Genomic DNA, 17,877 nt, shown 5'->3' with positions numbered 1-17,877 from the left:
CGTCAACAAACCTACGCTGACCAAACCTGCACCCCACCCTCCACGAAGAAACTGGAGCAAGGTCACGAGGAGCAGCTCACCTCCACCCTCAACCGCGATGCCCCCACCACCACAACCAACGCCAACCTCGCAGCCAAAGAACTCCACAGATGGATCACCAACTGCGCAGACAAACTCGCACCCATACGTAATCCGCCAGACAGCGCCCCAGAAAGGCCAACTGGTTCACCACTGACCTCCAAGAAGCCAGACACACCTACAGACGTCTCGAGAAGAACTGGAGGATCAGCAAATCCTCGGAAGACCACACCACCTACAAGAACGCCCCGACGGTATACCACGAACACATAAGATGCACCAAAAGGACCTTCATCCAGAACAAGATCCTCGCCAACTCCAGCAACTCCAAGGAACTCTTTAGCGTCATCCAGGAATTCACTAAACCCCCCAGCAAAACCACAGACATCACCCCTTCCCAGGACCTCTGCAACAAGCTCGGTTCCTACTTCTATCTGAAAATCAAGGACCTCTAAGACAACTTCAATGACCAGACACCTGACTCTGAAACCACTCCTCCTTCCAGCAACACCAGCCAGCCCACCATCTCCTCCTGGACCCCAGTCACCACCGAAGACACCGCATCGACCATGAAAGGCATCCGCTCAGGAGTCCCCATGGTCCCCTGCCCCCGCACATCTTCCACAGAGCCACTGCCGCCATCGCTCGGGAACTACGATGCACCATCAACGCCACCTTTGAAGCCAGCATATTTCCCCGATGACTGGAAACACGCAGAAGTCAGACCCCTACTAAAGAAGCCCCCTGCACATCCCAAGAACCTCAAAAACTACCGACCCATCTCCCTCTTACCCTTCACGGCAAAAGTCACAGAGAAGACCGGCAACGTGCAACTAACAAAATTAATCGAAGAAAACTCCATCCTAGACCCCTCCCATCCGGATTCCGCAGCAACCACAGCACCAAGACTGCTCTACTCGCTGCCACAGATGACATCCGCACCCTCCTTGACCAAGGACACACCTCAGCCCTGATCCTACTCGACCTCTCTGCAGCCATCGACACCCTCTCCCACCGCACACTCACCACCAGACTCAACGAAGCGGGCATACAGGGAACCGCCCTCGACTGGCTCCGCTCCTTCTTCGCCGGCAGTACCCAAAGAATCAGCCACCCTCTCCGAACCCACAGAAATCAACTGCGCAGTACCCCAAGGAGCTCCCGATCGACATCAGATGCGCCCTACCATGCACATCTTCAGGAAGGCCCTCAAGACCTGGCTCTTCGACTGACCGGAGCAGCTCCAAACCCCCCTCATTCCCCCTCTCCCCGCCTCCAGCGCCTTGAGACCCTCACAGGAGATTAAAGAATCCCTGGTTGATTGAACCAGTTTACAATCTCACACAGTAAGAAAATAGATCAATGACATCCTGCTGGCCATCATTGATGGACAGAATCAACTGTGTGTCGTCAGCATAGTTACCTAGCCTGATATTATGGGCTTTGATAAAGGTAATGAGTGGCCTCATGTAAATATTAAAGAGTGTAGGACTGAGAGCTGAGCCCTGTGGAATTCCATATTGGGTAGATTTAAATGCAGAACAGTAAGGGGGCAAGGCAACTGCCTGGCAGCTATCTGAAAGATAGGAACTCATCCACTTCAAAACAGTCCCACCAATTTCAATTGAGACAGGTCTATTCAAGAGGATTTGGTGGTTAACTATATCAAAGGTGACCGAAAGAACAAGCAGTATAAGAACCATGGATTGGCCGCGATCCACCCTCAGTCGGAGTTCATCCATGGCAAGGAGTAAGGTTGCCCGAGTCCCATGCCCTGGCCTAAAGCCGAACTGTTTCTCCTCTAAATGAGAGTAGTTTTCCAAATAGCAGGACAACTTAGTACTAACAAAGTGAGTAAGTGAAAGGAAGGAGAGAAATCGGCCTGTAATTACTGAGAACCAGGGGATTTGCTATAGGTTTATACAGCAGAGGGGTGACCTTAGCCTTTTTCCAGCTTCGTGAGACAGTGCCCAACTCCAATGATTGGTTTAAGCTCTGCAGTGTGGAGGGAATCAGCTACTCTGCCAACTCTTTCCATGCCCTATGTGATAAAGGGTCAAAAGGAGAGCCTGGTGAGGTGGACAGTGCAATGGCTTGGAAAGCCTCCTCAGAATGGAGTCTAAAATGTCGAACTTGTGAGAGTAATTATCTAAAGGATTTGGGCTATTGTGTAATTTGATAACATTTGGTGCCGTTTCTTCGGTATTAGAGGAAATTGATGCGGCTGATTCCGTACTTCCATCTGGATATGGTTCAATCTGATCAATCCCTATTGGTTCAAGGGGGCCTCCAATATTCTTCAAAATCTTGCTGATGTTCTTCTCAAAGAAGTCAGCTAGATTATCGCAGAGATCTTGCGAAGGAGTTGTTTCATGATTTTGACACTCGGGGTTAGACATATCACAAAGTATGTCAAAGACCTCATTTGCGCTGTTAGGGGTGATCATAATAGTAGTGTCAGTATTCGGCCTTTGCTTTACCTACTTCTGCCATTGACTTTCAAGTATTTACATGCTTGTTTTAACGGTTTTAGGAATGCGCTATACCTCGGGCCGGTGGTCGGCGACGTGTTTTTAGGTTAGTGAGGGGTATTTCAGCATCAAGTGTTTCTAAAATACCCTCCTTGAGGCCAGAACAATTTTGTTCCACCGACCTCTTCGAGTTAAAGATATTAGAAAGATTAAAACCCTCTCCGGGTGTTTGCCTAGTAAGTTTATACCAGGCCCTGCCTTTCCTTGTTATGGTGGAGCTAGACTTCCGAATATGAGGTCCATTTAGATTAAAGAGAAAGGCTATTAGTGCATGGTTGATCCAGCAATGGATAGAGACATTTTCTACTAGTATTAGCCTGTTGGGAGAAAAGATAAGGTCAAAAGTATGCCCCCCAGGGTCTTGCACTAGCTTTTTTTAGTTCCAGAAATATTACAGGCATCCTGCAGTTCTTTAAAAGTTTAAAAGGAGGTGATAGATCCTACTTGGCCTATACATTAAAATCTGCTACTAGAAAGAAGTTAGAATGGGCAAGGCTAAATCAGAGGTTTAAGGTGATGGTTCAGGGTGCCTGGGGGTCTCTAGCAAAGAAGAGAACATGGAGTCCCTTTCTGACCACTGTCATGGGCCAGCCGAACTACGGAACAAGTCTTAACTTCGAGACTCCAAAAATTGCAAAACATTCAAACTGTGGCAACAAAGACAGCTCCTACATCATTGCCCAAGGGAATGAGTTGGACCAGAGTGAGCATTCAACTGTTTGCCTATAGCCAGATGTTCTGCCTTCAGAGCTCTATGGGCCATCTCGTCCACAGGGTCATCCATGGAAAGGCCTCAAGTAGATCCAAGACGAGTTCCAAACACATTCACATTAAAAAACACTACATTCAAGTCTAGCACCTCGGATGATCATACTCCCAAAAGAAGAAACACATAGGTGACACTTCCTTCTCTATAAAAGCTGCAAAATGTTGAAACTCCCACCCAGCAAAGAGAAGAAACACACACTATCACCTAAAATTAAGGAAAAAGAGAACGCCTTCTTTCTCCCAAGCAAATGATGAAGTTACATCAACCAATAAACAGTCTAGAAAATTGTGTACATCACAAACATCAAGATCATATCTGTACAAAAACTAGACGTATTGTTGGTTAGGAATGGCAGGCACTATTGCATGCACAACTGTTGCAAATGGTCTCTGCCCATTTAGTAAGTCTAGATTTTTTGCTTTTTTATCACCCAGTTTTGGACCTTTATAGTGGGCGAGTTTCACCACCAAAATCAAACTCCTCACAATTTCATAATAAATTGCAATTTGCATGTTTACCGTCAGTGTCCGTCGTTTAAGATAAGGCTGCTGCAATGCAGCTAGAGTGAGGGGAACCAGGCTGGTTACATATGAACATGTGTGCGCATGGGTAATGTCTGCATGAGATTACAGCTGTTTGCAGCCTAGTAGCTGCACACAGGTAACCTGCCTGTGGCAGTTTTAAACTGCAAATCTGAACTGTGAAAATGCCCCTTTTGACTTGCCTAAACCTTCCTTCTAAATATTAATAAGTCACCCCTACGTAAACCGTATTACCCATAAAGGCAGCGTGCATATTTAAAAGTAGGGCATGTAAACATTTACATTTTGAACATTTTCTTACAGTAAAATGTTCACCAACACGGTTTTTAAGGTAGTAAGGCTGGCTGCTGTCATACGAGTCATTTAGAAACCTTACATGTATTAAATGCTAAATTTGGATTGGTAGCAGCTAGAACAAAACATTCTTCCACCATTCTGAATTGGAATTTAAAGTCCTCTTTAATGGTGATATCTAATTTTAAATAATTGTTCTAGAAATGCCTTTTTCAGAAAGTTAGCATTTTTTCAGCTGAACATTTCTGAGAGTGTCAAGCTGCCTGGGCTGGTGATGGCTCTTCCACTGGGAAATGTTTATTGGAGTCAGACTGCACAGAAGGGCCTGGTTGTAGAGTGAAGTGGTTCTTCCTGACAGGATGACGGGGAGGAGGGGCCCTGCCCTGATTATGCTTCAAAAGGTCTTTCTCCAGCACATACAAAGAGACCCAACACCTGACTTTTCTGTCACTAGCCAGGCCGGAGCTAAACCCAGGAAATGGGGAAGGTTAGACAAAGGGGGAATTCCCCCACCCACAAACCTGACGGTGCATAAAGTGTCATTCCAGAACATGCAAGAGAGCAAGACCCAGGACCTAGACTGCAGAAGCACCCAGGAAACCTGGAAGAGCAGCCCCCAATGCCCTCATGGACTGGGGGCTCTGTCTCTAGCTGACCCAGGACTAGTGGGTCTCTCAAACAGCCAGTGTTGCTGGTCACCTTAAATATCCAGAGGACCAGGTGGGCGTAGACTTGGCTTCCACAGCCCCCCAGATGCCCTGCAAGACAGCTAGGAGGCCATGGGGTCTGCGGAGGACACAGCATATGAGAGGCACAGCAGAGGAGAAGGCGGACATGAGGAGCAAATGAAACTAGCTTCCTGCAGAGTGCTCCCGTTTTAGGCCAGGAGGCCTGCTGAAAATGCTGCTGGTGGCTAGAGCTTGCCATCAGGAGTAAAAACAAACCCAAGATTGTCTGGATCAGCCCAAAGGTGGGCCGAGACAGAGCTGCTTAAAGGATTTGACCATTGACTTCAGACGAAAATGGAAAGGATGGGTCAGTGCACGGGGTTTGGCGCAAGATTAATTATTTTTTTCCAGAGTCCTATTAGACCCAAGGACCCCATCCCCGCGCTTTCATGGATGAGGCCTAGGACCCCATCCCCAGGCCCCAACACGAGGACGAGGGCGGTGCTGTCATGCCTTCCCCACACACATTGGAATTGGGGTCACCCCTCCTCCCCAAGCCCATATCTGATGTCAGAGGGGTGGCCACTGCATGACCATCACCCTGCCCACATGGAGTTGGCACGTCAATGTAATTGCGGACTTCCGAGCCAGCAAAAGAGCGGCCACAGTAGCTGCCAATAAAAATGCATATCTCCATGTAGGGAGCACCCCATAACGCTCTCCGTGGCTTATTTTACATTTTTCTTTCTTGTAGTGCCCCCAAAATGGAAAGGGGCACCACCAACATAAGTGAGAAAATGCTTAGGGGCTGCAGGAGCACAGCAGCCCCCTTTGATTAACTTTTTTATAATGTTGATCCTATGCCTCTCAGGTCTTAAAACGGATAACCTGGGAGATTTTCCCTCATTTTTTCAAGTTTTTCAATGGCTGGAGCTTTTGTTCTACATCCTCGGAGTGCAGCAACTTCTAGTGGTCGGCCCTATAGCTGCTGTTATGTTGCCTAAATGTGTAAAAGAAAGACTCGAACACGTTATGTAGATTTTAAATGTTTTACTAACAGTATATCGCTAACTGTGATTTTTCACAGGCATTGTAAATGATTCATGGACAACAATGATTGCATTTAAACAGGATACTTGGTTTTAGTGATTAGATGATGCTCTATGATATGGAGTATTGGCCTTTTTATGAAGACCCCTTGGCAAATCCACTAGGCTTGCTTTCTACTATTGATGTGGTGACCTTTGACAAAGCCAACAGGCTTGCCTTATATGTTATAAAACCAATAACACTGCATTATTTAAAGTGATACCCCCATATTGTGATATTTTATTTGGTATAGCTGGTGGGGGGTTGGGGTGGGGAAGAGTACTGTAATTTGGGCCTCATGACCCAGGGGTCATATGTGATTTCAAAATGTCACCTAAGGTACTATCTACCTTATGTATATATTTATGAATGAATGCACAGTATTTAGTAGTGTGTTTGTGTGTAAAAAGGAAACGGACTGGACAATCATTTATTGAGTGCTGTTATTGTGTGCCAGCAAATGGTGATTACCATCCCCAGACCATCTCATCTGAGTAGGCCTTAGACTGCTTTGCTTCAGCAAGAGTCAAGCACTACAACGAGGTGCTTGGATCCCAAGAAGGGGAAATTGTAGATGATCCATGATTTGCGCAGGCCTCACATCTGGCACAACCAATGACCCAATTTCTTACAACAACTACCTCTTGCCCTACTATAGCTAACATAAGTGGCACAATTGCAGAATCACAATATCTGTATTTAACGGCCATCGTGGACGACAGTAAAACGCCTCCAAAATAGCTCACAGCCATATATCTCTCTCACTTTAAACCAAAGAAAATACAAAAACGAATTCATACAAAGTGCATGCCACTACAGGACGAAGCTCAATGCTTAAAATTAGGATAGCAGCACCATCCTGTTGAATCGGGCAACGCCAAAACGCTTTTTATGTAGACCACACTGCAACTCAACAGTCTTCCAACCAAGCTACCAATACTCTTGTGCACTTCAGCAGTCCCTTAGGGGTATGGCACACTATTAAAATGGAAATACAAAACAAAAACAACCAATCCATGATCAAGGGCAGATCAGGCACCTCTTTATTGTTATGTTATGTTATGTTACCATTATTTATAAAGTGTGACAATTACCCAAAGGTGTCCTGGCGCTAAACCACTAATTCTCCGAGATTTAAGTGAGCTATCTGGGATCAATGAGTGAACAGCCAGCTCTTGAGGCCTCTCCGAAAAGTGAGCAGGTCTGTGCCATTTTTTAACAAGCATTTACAATGCAATGGTTTCGCCTTTGGAAAAGTTAGTTATTGGCATTGTAAATGACAATTTTTTTATTTATGTGTTGGTTTTGAAAACAGATAAATAAATGGCATTGTCATTTACATTGCCATTAGCTTAATCTCTGCAGTCACTCTGCACTCTCTAGCACCCCCTACTCACTCTGCACTCTCTAGCACTCCCTACTCACTCTGCACTCCCTATGCACTCTGCGCTCCCTATGCACTGTGCACTCCCTATGCACTGTGCACTCTGCACTCCCTATGCACTCTGCACTCCCTATGCACTCTGCACTCCCTATGCACTCTGCACTCCCTATGCACTCTGCACTCCCTATGCACTCTGCACTCCCTATGCACTCTGCACTCCCTATGCACTCTGCACTCCCTATGCACTCTGCACTCCCTATGCACTCTGCACTCCCAATGCACTCTGCACTCCCAATGCACTCTGCACTCCCAATGCACTCTGCACTCCCAATGCACTCTGCACTCCCAATGCACTCTGCACTCCCAATGCACTCTGCACTCCCAATGCACTCTGCACTCCCAATGCACTGTGCACTCCCAATGCACTGTGCACTCTGCACTCCCTATGCACTGTGCACTCTGCACTCCCTATGCACTGTGCGCTCCCTATGCACTATGCACTCCCTATGCACTCTGCGCTCCCTATGCACTCTGCGCTCCCTATGCACTCTGCGCTCCCTATGCACTCTGCGCTCCCTATGCACTCTGCAATCTGCGCTCCCTACGCACTCTGCGCTCCCTACGCACTCTGCGCTCCCTACGCACTCTGCGCTCCCTACGCACTCTGCGCTCCCTACGCACTCTGCGCTCCCTACGCACTCTGCGCTCCCTACGCACTCTGCGCTCCCTACGCACTCTGCGCTCCCTACGCACTCTGCGCTCCCTACGCTCCCTACGCACCCTACGCTCCCTACGCACCCTGCGCTCCCTACGCACTCTGCGCTCCCTACGCACTCTGCGCTCCCTACGCACTCTGCGCTCCCTACGCACTCTGCGCTCCCTACGCACTCTGCGCTCCCTACGCACTCTGCGCTCCCTACGCACTCTGCGCTCCCTACGCACTCTGCGCTCCCTACGCACTCTGCGCTCCCTATGCACTGTGCACTCTTCACTCCCTATGCACTGTGCACTCTGCACTCCCTATGCACTGTGCACTCTGCACTCCCTATGCACTGTGCACTCTGCACTCCCTATGCACTGTGCACTCTGCACTCCCTATGCACTGTGCACTCTGCACTCCCTATGCACTGTGCACTCTGCACTCCCTATGCACTGTGCACTGTGCACTCCCTATGCACTGTGCACTCTGCACTCCCTATGCACTGTGCACTCTGCACTCCCTATGCACTGTGCACTCTGCACTCCCTATGCACTGTGCACTCTGCACTCCCTATGCACTCTGCACTCCCTATGCACTCTGCACTCCCTATGCACTGTGCACTCTGCACTCCCTATGCACTGTGCACTCTGCACTCCCTATGCACTGTGCACTCTGCACTCCCTATGCACTCTGCACTCCCTATGCACTGTGCACTCTGCACTCCCTATGCACTGTGCACTCTGCACTCCCTATGCACTCTGCACTCCCTATGCACTCTGCACTCCCTATGCACTCTGCACTCCCTATACACTGTGCACTCTGCACTCCCTATGCACTGTGCACTCTGCACTCCCTATGCACTGTGCACTCTGCACTCCCTATGCACTCTGCACTCCCTACGCACTCTGCACTCCCTACGCACTCTGCACTCCCTACGCACTCTGCACTCCCTACGCACTCTGCACTCCCTACGCACTCCCTACGCACTCTGCACTCCCTACGCACTCTGCACTCCCTACGCACTCTGCACTCCCTACGCACTCTGCACTCCCTACGCACTCTGCACTCCCTACGCACTCTGCACTCCCTACGCACTCTGCACTCCCTACGCACTCTGCACTCCCTACGCTCTCTGCACTCCCTACGCACTCTGCACTCCCTACGCACTCTGCACTCCCTACGCACTCTGCACTCCCTACGCACGCTGCACTCCCTACGCACGCTGCACTCCCTGTGCACGCTGCACTCCCTGTGCACGCTGCACTCCCTGTGCACTCTGCACTCCCTGTGCACTCTGCACTCCCTGTGCACTCTGCACTCCCTGTGCACTCTGCACTCCCTGTGCACTCTGCACTCCCTGTGCACTCTGCACTCCCTGTGCACTCTGCACTCCCTGTGCACTCTGCACTCCCTGTGCACTCTGCACTCCCTGTGCACTCTGCACTCCCTGTGCACTCTGCACTCCCTATACACTCTGCACTCCCTATACACTCTGCACTCCCTATACACTCTGCACTCCCTATGCACTGTGCACTCCCTATGCACTGTGCACTCCCTATGCACTGTGCACTCTGCACTCCCTGTGCACTCTGCACTCCCTATGCACTCTGCTCTCCCTATGCACTCTGCTCTCCCTATGCACTCTGCTCTCCCTATGCACTCTGCACTATGCACTCCCTATGCACTCTGCACTCCCTATACACTCTGCACTCCCTTTGCACTGTGCACTCCCTTTGCACTGTGCACTCTGCACTCCCTATGCACTCTGCTCTCCCTATGCACTCTGCACCCCCTATGCACTCTGCACCCCCTATGCACTCTGCACCCCCTATGCACTCTGCACCCCCTATGCACTCTCTACTCCCTATGCACGCTGCACTCCCTATGCACGCTGCACTCCCTATGCACGCTGCACTCCCTATGCACGCTGCACTCCCTATGCACGCTGCACTCCCTATGCACGCTGCACTCCCTATGCACGCTGCACTCCCTATGCACGCTGGACTCCCTATGCACGCTGGACTCCCTATGCACGCTGGACTCCCTATGCACGCTGCACTCCCTATGCACTCTGCACTCCCTATGCACTCTGCACTCCCTATGCACTCTGCACTCCCTATGCACTCTGCACTCCCTATGCACTCTGCACTCCCTATGCACTCTGCACTCCCTATACACTCTGCACTCCCTATACACTCTGCACTCCCTATACACTCTGCACTCCCTATACACTCTGCACTCCCTATACACTCTGCACTCCCTATACACTCTGCACTCCCTATGCACTGTGCACTCTGTTCCCTATGCACTCTGCACTCCATATGCACTCTGCACTATGCACTCCCTATGCACTCTGCACTCCCTATACACTCTGCACTCCCTATACACTGTGCACTCTGCACTCCCTATGCACTCCCTATGCACGCTGCACTCCCTATGCACGCTGCACTCCCTATGCACGCTGCACTCCCTATGCACGCTGCACTCCCTTATGCACGCTGCACTCCCTATGCACGCTGCACTCCCTATGCACTCTGCACTCCCTATGCACGCTGCACTCTGCACTCCCTATGCACGCTGCACTCTGCACTCCCTATGCACGCTGCACTCTGCACTCCCTATGCACGCTGCACTCTCTATGCACTCTGCACTCCCTATGCACTCTGCACTCCCTATGCACTCTGCACTCCCTATGCACTCTGCACTCCCTATGCACGCTGCACTCCCTATGCACGCTGCACTCCCTATGCACGCTGCACTCTGCACTCCCTATGCACTCTGCACTCCCTATGCACTCCCTCTGCACTCTGCGCTCCCTCTGCACTCTGCGCTCCCTATTGTTGGACAGGCCACATGAAGGGCTCGCTCCCTCCCCGCAGGACAGGGCCCGGGCCACCGTCAGCACCATTGCCCGGCCCAGCCGCCATCTTGGACACGGCACCACGCGGCCTCAGCCCGACCCCAACCCTGGGCCTGGCCAGGCCCCGACATCCCGGCACCACCCTCCACCCAGGAGGTGAACGGCCCACTTGGCAGGTCAATGGGAGTACGAAGTGTCGACGGCTCTCCCCCGCCAGGTGCCGAGCACCCCCAGCCTCCTCGGGCGCTGGCTCCACCCCCCTGCTGGGTGTCTGGACTCCCTCATCCCAGACCTCCCGACCTCCAAGAGCGAGGGTCCGGACATCAAAGGGCGCCAGACCTATAACTGAGGCAGCCCCAGGACAGGAAGGCAGTTGTATCCTGGAGTCGAGAGACACCGCGACGAACTCATCCTTGACGGACTGTTGGCGCTGCCACAGCCCTGCCTTGTGAACTATTGTCCTGCCTGCTGGCGCTGCCGCGGCCCTCTGCAACCTTCATCCTCGTGGGACCTGCTGGCGCTGCCGCGGCCCTCTGCAACCTTCATCCTCGTGGGACCTGCTGGCGCTGCCGCGGCCCTCTGCAACCTACATTCTCGTGGGACCTGCTGGCGCTGCCGCGGCCCGTTGTACCCTTCCTCCTCGTGGGACCTGCTGGCGCTGCCGCGGCCCGTTGCAACCTGCATTCTCGTGGGACCTGCTGGCGCTGCCGCGGCCCGTTGTAACCTTCATCCTCGTTGGGACCTGCTGGCGCTGCCGCGGCCCGTGCCACCTACGACCTCGTCGGGACCTGCCGGCGCTGCCGCGGTCTGACCCATCCGAACACCGAGCTCGAGGATTGTGAGCTATCACCGTTACACACCCGTACCCGTGGGTACCAAGACTGTCCCGCTACCCCCTTCCCTTACTAGAGACTAGAATTGAGAGGATCATCGTGTCCTGATCACCCTGTATCGTACCACTCTACTACCCGAAGTGCCTATAAAAGGTGTTACCATAAGCTTTGTGTGGTGTCCATCTGTGGGGGGGAAGTTACCTGTCTGTGCGATCACTGTGCTCGGCCGACCCTCCAGGTCCCCGTCTAACATTGGTGGCTAGCGGCGCGATCCGAACCAACGCGTACCGTACAGACAGTAACTCACCCTACGACTAAAACCACAATGACGACCAAAGAGAGCGGATCGGCGGAGAAGTTCCAGATGGAAAAGCTGGAAGAATACAACCACCGAGAGCTCAAACAATTTTGCATGGACTTAGGCATTGCTACCACCGGGCTAAGTACAAAAGAAGACTTCAAAAACGCCCTAGAGGCCTGGACAGAGACAAATACCGCAACCCCCCGGGACCCCGCAGCCCCGGAAGTCAACACCACCCGGACGGAGGATCGGAGACCAGGCCCCTCCCATGAAGAGATCCAGGAGCGGGAAAAAAATAGATTACACGAGTTAGACTTGGCACGACTCAGATTAGACGGAGAATTGAAACTGGCGGAACAAAAAATAAACTTAGAACACTTACGGCTCAGAGAAGAGCGAGAGGAAAAACAGAGACAGAGAGACCTCGAAGAGAAAAGACTGGCATACGAGCACGAGTGCAAACTAGCGGAGATAGAAATACGCAAACTGAACAAAAACCTAGGGGTGCCCGAGCAACCGCACTCCCCGGGTCCTACCGAGCAGAAGGTCCACATCCCCAAGGATGTGGTCCGAGAATATCACCGGAACGACGACATACAGCAGTGGTTCAAAGCCTATGAGATTGCCATGACCGCCCACCGGGTCGCTCGAAGTGACTGGGGAGCCGGTCTGTTGGACAGGCCGCATGGTCGGGCTGCCCCCCCTCCCCGCAGTAGGACCTGGACCCTGGCTCTCCCTGCATCCCCAGCCAGAGTCCCTAAACGACCACCCGAAGTACCCTGCAATCCCTCCACTACAAGACACCAGCCCCGGACCCAGCTGGCCCGGGTCACCATCCACACCACGACATCGAACCGGCCGCCATCTTGGGGCACTGCAGCACGAGGCCGCGTGGCCTCAACTCGACCCTAACCCTGGGCCCGGCCGGCCCCGACATCGGGGCACCAACCTCCCCCCAGGAGGCAGAGTGACCACTTGGCAAATCAATGGGAGAAGGAATCGTCAACGGCTCCCCTCCGCCAGGTGTCGATCACCCCCGGCCGCCCTGGGCGCTGGCTCCACCCCCCTGCTGGGTGTCTGGACTCCCTCATCCCGGACCTCCCGGCCCCCAGGCGCGAGGGTCCGGACATCAAAGGGGACCAGACCTATAACTGGGGCAGTGCCAGACCAGGAAGGCAGTGGTATCCTGGAGTCGAGAGACCCGAGAAGAACTCATCCGTGACTGGCCTGCTGGCGCTGCCGCGGCCCTCTGCCTAGTGAAACCATCTTGGCCTGCTGGCGCTGCCGCGGCCCTCTGCCTCGTGAAACCATCGACTTGGCCTGCTGGCGCTGCCGCGGCCCTCTGCCTTGTGAGACTACCACCTTGGCCTGCTGGCGCTGCCGCGGCCCTCTGCCTCGTGAAACCATCGTCTTGGCCTGCTGGCGCTGCCGCGGCCCTCTGCCTAGTGAAACCATCTTGGCCTGCTGGCGCTGCCGCGGCCCTCTGCCTCGTGAAACCATCGACTTGGCCTGCTGGCGCTGCCGCGGCCCTCTGCCTTGTGAGACTACCACCTTGGCCTGCTGGCGCTGCCGCGGCCCGATCCACAGACCCTCCAGCTCGAGGATTGTGAGCTCGCCCCTTACCACTACCTGTACCGATCCGGTACCAAGACTGTCCCGCTACCCCCTTTCCCTACAGAGACTAGAAGTGAGAGGACCCCCGGGTCCGAGATATCCTGTATCGCTGATATCCTTGCCTTAAGAACCTTATATAAAGCCTTGAACTCGACTTGGTGTGGTGCCTGTTTGTGGGGAGGGAGGTAACTTGTCTGTACGATCACCGGAGACGGTCCCCCTCGGGGATCTCTCCCTCAGTATCCGGCCGACCCTCAGGGTCCCCGTCTAACATTGGTGGCCAGCGACGGGATCCGAACCTACGCATAATCGTACAGAAAGTCACCCGACCCACGACACACGACCACCATGACAACAGAGAGCGGAACAACGGAGAAATTCCAGATGGAAAAATTGGAAGACTACAACCACCGAGAACTGAAGCAATATTGCATGGAACTTGGTCTCCCAACCACGGGTCTGAGTACGAAGGAAGACTTCAAACGAGCCCTAGAAGCCTGGGCGGAAACGGGTACGGCCGTACCCCGAACACAAACGACCGAAACGAGCCCCGCACCAACTAAAGAAAGAGCGGGTCTCTCCCTGGAAGAGATCCGAGAAAGAGAAAAAACCAGACTCCACGAATTAGAACTAGCCCGACTTCGCTTGGATGGAGAACTCAAGCTGGCCGAACAAAAAACTAACCCTGGAACACTTACGGCTCAAGGAAGAGCGAGAAGACAAGCAAAGACAGAGAGAGCTAGAGGAAAAGAAACTAGAGTACGAACATGAGCGCGATCTCAAAGCACTGGAGATCCAGAAACAGAATAAAGACCTCGGGCTCCCCGAACGACCGACCCCGTCTGCCTCGACCGAACCCAAGGTTCACATCCCCAAAGAGGTCATCCGGGAATACCACAAGAACGATGATATACAGCAGTGGTTTAAAGCCTATGAGGTGGCAATGACCTCCCACCGGATTCCCCGAAGCGATTGGGGAGCCGGATTATGGGGGAGGTTTGTCAACGAAGGGCGGGACGCCCTGCTGCAACTCCCGGACCAGCTGATGACCTCCTACGACCACATGAAGGCCGCCCTCCTCACTCGATACGGGCTCACACCTGAGATGTACCGCCAACGGTTCCGCGACTGCAAACGGATTCCGGGTACAACTTGGGTGGAGTACGTGAACTTTTTTAGCCGAGCCTTCGAGGGGTGGATCAAGGGCAACAAAGTGACCACCTACGAACAACTCTTTGACCTTATCGTATGGGAGCACCTGTCAAACAACTGCTTCGTGGAGCTCCGGCAACACCTCCTGGACAGTAAGCTAACCGACCCTCGACAACTCGCCGTCGAAGCCGACCGGTGGGAAAGCACCCGAGTTGGCCGGAACGCACCCAGCGAATTATCCAGACCGTATCGCCCCCGAGGGGGAGGAGGGAGTCAGGGTCGGGGGAGAGACCCCGGCCCCTCGTCACCCCCCAGAAACCCCTCGACCCCGGTTGGCCGAGGAAGCCCTGCCGTCCGGGCCGGTTTCCGGGCCAACATTACGTGCCACAGGTGCCAGCGACCCGGCCACTACGCCAGTGATCCCAACTGCCCAAAGAATCCGAACACTACCCCCCGCCAAGTTGCAGCGGCGGCCCTAGGGGAAGAACTAATCCCGGAAGACCAAGAAGAGTACGAGACCGATCCCTCTGAATGGGCGCCCGCCGCCATGGCACTGGTCTGCTTAGGGGAGAGAGACATGATTCCGCGGGCCCCCCTTCCCGCCAACACCCAGAAGTACGGTCAATGGGTCAACATTAATGGCCGCCGGGCGGAAGCCCTCCGCGACACCGGGGCCAGTGTAACGGCGGTCCGACGCCACCTCGTCACTCCCGACCAAATCTTGCCGAACATTCTTTGCCCTGTCCGATCAGCCGACAACTCCGAAAGCCTATGCCACATGGCCTGCGTCCCCTTCGAGTGGGGAGGAGTAACAGGGTTGTTAAAAGTAACTGTCCGCGATGATGCCCCCGTGGACTGCCTCCTAGGAAACGACCTTGAAAGCTCTCCATGGGCAGCTGTCGAACGGAGGGAGCACCTGGGGATGCTTGGCCTCCCCGAATGGGTCTGCGTCACGACCCGGTCCATGACCGCCCGCGCGGTCCCCAGCCCAGAAGAGCCCGAGTGGCCAGAACCTCCTCCCGCGCTCATCCCAGAGGAGGCCGCCCCAGGAGCCAGTCCATTGACCCAAACCGAAGAAGGATCCGACCAGCTTCGGGACGTCCCTGACCTGGCACAATGGCGGCAGGAGGGAGGCCCCACGCAGGAACAATTCCGGGCCGAACAGAAAACCTGTCCCTCTCTCGAAGGACTCCGGCAGCAAGCCCTGGCCCAGAGCACCGGGGATACCTCGGGGGCCCACTGGATCTACTGGGACCAAGACCTGCTCTACAGCGAGCAGAAAGTGGCGGAACTAGGGGCCAGTCGGGTGCTGGTGGTGCCCCTTCGCTTCCGAGACTTCCTCCTGAACTTAGCCCACGATGTCCCCCTTGCCGGACACCTGGGGCAGGATAAAACCTACGACCGCCTGGTGACCCATTTTTTCTGGCCCCACATGCGAAAGGATGTCACCAACCACTGCAAGGCCTGCCCCACCTGCCAGGCCAGCGGAAAAAGTGGCCGAAAAATCAAAGCACCATTGCAACCCTTTCCTGTCGTCACCACCCCGTTTGAACGAGTGGGAATAGACATTGTGGGGCCCCTCGACCCTCGAACAGCCCAAGGACACCGGTTCATCCTGGTCCTCGTAGACCACGCCACTCGCTATCCCGAGGCCATCCCTCTTCGGACGGTGACGGCCCCCGTGGTGGGCCGGGCCCTGATGGGGATCTTCTCCCGGGTGGGGTTCCCCCGGGAGGTCGTCAGTGACAGGGGCACGAACTTTATCTCCAGATATATGAAGTCTCTTTGGCAACAATGCGGGGTCACCTACAAATTCACGACCCCCTATCACCCGCAAGGAAACGGACTGGTCGAGAGGTTCAACCGCACCCTCAAGGGGATGATTATGGGCCTAGAAGAACCCCTTCGACGCCAGTGGGACGTGCTACTTCCCTGCCTCCTGTTTGCCTATCGGGAGGTCCCGCAGAAGTCCCTCGGCTTCAGCCCATTTGAACTCCTGTACGGGCACCCCGTCCGGGGCCCCCTCAGCCTAGTCAAGGAAGGTTGGGAGCAGCCTCCCCAGAAAACTCCCCCGGACATCTACAGGTACCTCCTGGCTCTCCGCAACCAGACCCGGCAGTTCCGAGACACCGCCAAAGCCAATCTCGAGGCCAGTCAGGAGGACATGAAGAGGTGGTACGATCAGCACGCGTCCTCCATTGAGTTCGAACCGGGACAACAGGTCTGGGTGATGTCCCCGGTTGAACCCTGTGCACTCCAAGACCGATGGTCCGGGCCCTTCAAGGTAATCGAACGCAAGGGGCCCGTCACCTATTTAATCGACATGGAGACTGCCCGGAACCCCCTACGGGTCCTCCATGCCAACAGGCTAAAACCCCATTTTGTGCGATCCGAGCTCAGCCTCCTGATGGCTACCGATAATGGGACAGAAGAAGACTCCGAACCCCTTCCGGACTTACTGAGGGCCTTCGAGCAGGATGGCTCAGTGGAAGGGGTCCAGCTCTCCGAGGCCCTGTCCCCGGAGCAACGCCAAGACTGCCAAGCGCTCCTGAGGCGGTTCGCCTCCCTGTTCTCCCTCACCCCCGGAGTCACCCCCTGGTGCCTCCACGATGTGGACACCGGGGACAGCCCTCCTATCCGACACCGGGCATACCGCGTACCAGACCGGGTACGAGCCTGCATCCAGACCGAGGTGTCCAAAATGCTGACCCTGGGAGTGATCGAACCCTCAGACAGCCCCTGGGCAAGCCCAGTCGTCCTGGTTCCCAAGGCGGCCGCCCCGGGCGTTGCCCCTGAGCTCCGGTTCTGCGTGGACTATCGGGGGCTGAATGCAGTTACCAGGACCGACGCTCATCCCATCCCCCGGGCCGACGAGCTAATTGACCGGATGGGGGCCGCCCGCTACCTGAGCATCTTCGACCTAACAGCGGGCTACTGGCAGATCGGCCTCACCCCTCGGGCCCAAGAACGATCCGCCTTCTCTACCCCAGACGGGCACTACCACTTTAAAGTCATGCCCTTCGGCATGAAAAACGCCCCGGCCACGTTCCAACGGCTGGTAA

Source organism: Lissotriton helveticus, chromosome 1_2 (genome assembly GCF_964261635.1).
Source record: "Lissotriton helveticus chromosome 1_2, aLisHel1.1, whole genome shotgun sequence".
Classification (NCBI taxonomy): Eukaryota; Metazoa; Chordata; class Amphibia; order Caudata; family Salamandridae; genus Lissotriton; species Lissotriton helveticus.
This window is presented reverse-complemented; position numbering follows the sequence as displayed.